Genomic DNA, 3,672 nt, shown 5'->3' with positions numbered 1-3,672 from the left:
CTGGCTGGAGATTGTGGCTAGAGATCCTGGCAAGGCTGCTGGTCAACTGAACGCTGTCTCCGTGTCATTCCTTCTTCGCCGACTCCGTCCACACCTTTGGGGACCCCTGGACCCGCTGGGGTTGGACCCCAGCAGAGGTGCCCACAATGCGCCCTCAAAGAATGTCATCAGCGGCTCCTCGCTGCAGGGGGAATAGGCTCCACTCAAATAAACTCCTGAGACCACAAAACAAACAAAACAACAACAAAGACAAGTCAGGAAGCCTCTTCCATCCTGTGAGGACACATTGAGAAAGCGGCCATCTGTGAGCAGGCTCTCACCAGACATCAAATCTGCTGACACCTTAACCTTGGAGTTCCTGTCCTCCAGGATTGTGAAAAATAAATGTCTGTTGAGCCTGGCTGGCGTGGCTCAGTGGTTGAGTGTTGACCTATGAATCAGGAGATCATGGTTTGATTCCCAGTCAGGGCTCATGCCCAGGTTGTGGGCTCAATTCCCGGTGTGGGGTGTGTGGGAAACAGCCAATCAATGATTCTCTCTCATCATTGATATTTCTGTCTCCCTCTCCTTCTTTCTCTCTCATCGTTGATATTTCTGTTCTCTCTTTCTCTCAAATCAATAATAAAAAAAGGAAGGAAGGAAGGAAGGAAGGAAGGAAGGAAGGAAGCAAGGAAGGAAGGAAGGAAGGAAGGAAGGAAGGAAGGAAGGAAGGAAGGAAGGAAGGAGAAAGGAAGGGAGTGATTCCTCTCACACCTGCTAGAAAGGTTAACATGAAAACACCGGACAATGCCAAGCATGTGAAGGGGAGAGCAGCCAGGCCTATGCATATCCTGTGCTCCCTATGACTACCATCTCACTGCCAAGAAGAGACCCAAGAGAAAGGTGGACAGAGGTTTACCTAATAGCACTATTCTTTTTTTTTTCTTTTCTTTATTGATTAAGTTATTACATATGTGTCCTTGTCCCCACATTACCCCATCCCACCCACTCATGCCCTCACCCCCCTGTTGTCTGTGTCCATTGGTTAGGCCTATATGCTTGCATGTAAGTCCTTTGGTTGATCTCTCCCCCTTACCCCTACCTTCCCCTACCTTCCCTCTGAGGTTTGATGGTCTGATTGCACTATTTTTTAAATTCTTTATTATTGAAAGTATTACATATCTCCCCTTTTCTCCCCGTTGTCCTCTACCAACTTGCCCCCACCCCCAGCCCCAGACTTCACCCCCCTCCATTGTCTGTGTCCATGGGTTATGCTTATATGCATACAATTTCTTTGGTTGATCTCTTCCCTCCCAACTCCCCGACACACACACACCCTCCTGTCTTCCCTCTGACGATCTGCTCGATGCTTCCATGTCTCTGAATCTATTTTTGCTCACCAGTTTATGTTGTTCATTACATCCCACAAATGAGTGAGATTATGTGATACTTAACCTTCTCTGACTGGCTTATTTCACTTAGGATAATGCTCTCCAGGTCCATCCATGCTGTTGCAAATGGAAAGAAAACTCTTAGCATTTACAACAGCACTATTCTTAATAGCCCTATTTCAGAAACTGCCTACATGTTCATCAGCAACAAAACTCAAATAAATGGAAGTGTATCCACCAATGCAAGACCAGGAATCAGAATAAGAAGGTCTTGCCCAGCTGGCACGGCTTAGTGATGGAGCGATGATCTGTGAATCAGGTTCCTGCCTTTCCGGCAACACTACAGCAAGGTGGTGCTGACTGGGAAAGCCCCCAACTTCTTCAAGCTGGTGGAGGACCTCAAGACCCAGGAGAGCGAGGAGCAGAAGCGGAACGGGGTGGGTGGTATCCTGCGATCATCACTCCCTGAAACCAGGTGCCGATCTTCTCCGTCCCCATCTGGTGTGATGGCTCCAGGGAGGTCCTTGAGGGCTACCTGGCCCAGCACAGCCAGCACTGCGAAGGTGTTCGTTACAGCACTGATGTGAATGTAGAGGAAGTGAAAGCGTTGGCTTCTCTGATGACATAAGCGGGCAGTGGTTGATGTGCCATTTGGGGGTGCCAAAGCTGGTGTTAAGGTCAATCCCAAGAACTACTGATCATGAATTGAAACGATCACAAGGAGGCTCACCATGGCGCTGGTAAAGAAGGGCATGATTGGTCCTGGCAGTGATGTGCCTGCCCCAGGCATGAGCACGGGCCAGCTGGACATGTCCTGGAGTGCTGACACCTACGCTAGCACCCCTGGGCACTATGGTATTAATGCCCATGCCTTCTCTGGCAGCCCATCAGTCGGGGTGGATTCCATAGACAGGTGGATCTCTGCTACTCTCCAGGGAGTGTTCCATGGGATTGGAAACTTCACCAGTGAAGTTTCTTCCATGAGCATTTTAGGGATGACACCAGGGTTTGGAGATAAAGCATTTGTTGTTCAGGGATTTGGCAATGTGGGCCTGCACGCTGAGATATATGCATCACTTTGGTGCTAAATGTACTGGTGTTGGTGAATCTGATGGGAGCATGTGGAATCCAGATGGTACTGACCCAAAGGAACTGGAAGACTTCCAATTGCAACATAGTTCTATCCTGGGCCACCCCAAGGACAATGCTTTATGAAGGGAACATCTTTGAGGCCAATTTTGACATGCTGATCCCTGCTGCCAGTGAGAAGCAGCTGACCAAGTCCAATTCACCCAGTACCAAAGCCAAGATCATTGCTGAAGGTGCCAATGGACTGACAATTCCAGAAGCTGATCAAATTTTCCTGGAGAGGAACACTGTGGTCATTCCAGATCTCTACTTGAATGCTGGTTTGGTGACAGCATCTTACTTTGAGTGGCTGAAGAACCTAAATTATGTCAGCTATGACCATTTGACCTTCAAATATAAAAGGGATATGAGCATGTACTATATAAAACATTTTTTAAATATATTTTTGTTGATTTCAGAGAGGACGGGAGAGGGAGAGATAGAAACATCAATAATGAGAGAGAATCACTGATCCGCTGCCTCTTGCATGCCCGCCGCTGGGGATGGAGCCTGCAACCCCAGCATGCGCCCTTGACCAGAATCAAACCGGGGACCGTTCACTCCGCAGGCCGATGCTCTATCCACTGAGCCAAACCAGCTAGGGCTAAACCATGTTTTATAAAGCACAGAGGGAATCTGACATGCCAGACATTCAAGAAATGTATTACACATCTATCTTCCTACAGATACACATGTAAACTGGTTTAAACAACAACACCAAAAAGAAATATAGACTAGTTTAATAAAAATTATATATAAATACATGGAATGGTTAGAGAAGTATAGTGGTTACATAAGTATTGAAAGAATGACAGAAGTGTAGCATAGCGTTAAAATTAGCTCTAAGGGAGAGAAATGGTACAAATATGCATATATGCACACATGCTATCTCTGTAGATTGGTAAAGGCATACATTTGTATGTATATAGTGATTAGATAAATATAATGTTTAAATGGACACTAAGTGTAGAGCTCATTTCTTCAGATTTCTTGACAGATCACATAGATACCATGATTCAAAAAATATACGCTCAGATATTTAAGTTAAGTACAATTGTTAAGGCATCTGGAGTCTGAAAAGTTTTTCCCACCAAAAGCTCATCAGGTCAAGAGAGTGGTCCTGTCCAGTGCTGTGCCCTCGGGCCCCCATGGGAGCACATGCCCAAGGGGGCAG

The 3,672-nt window shown here is 46.6% G+C and overlaps 1 pseudogene; it reads left to right on the top strand.

Annotated features, from left to right (window-relative positions):
* Positions 1–1,687: 1,687 nt before the first annotated feature.
* On the top strand, positions 1,688–2,877 carry LOC102765648 (annotated as a pseudogene).
* Positions 2,878–3,672: the final 795 nt, after the last annotated feature.

The sequence above is a fragment of the Myotis davidii genome, unplaced genomic scaffold (genome assembly GCF_000327345.1).
Source record: "Myotis davidii unplaced genomic scaffold, ASM32734v1 scaffold368, whole genome shotgun sequence".
NCBI classification, from domain to species: domain Eukaryota; kingdom Metazoa; phylum Chordata; class Mammalia; order Chiroptera; family Vespertilionidae; genus Myotis; species Myotis davidii.
The sequence above is the reverse complement of the archived record's forward strand: the minus strand, read 5'-3'. Positions and strand labels throughout refer to the sequence as shown.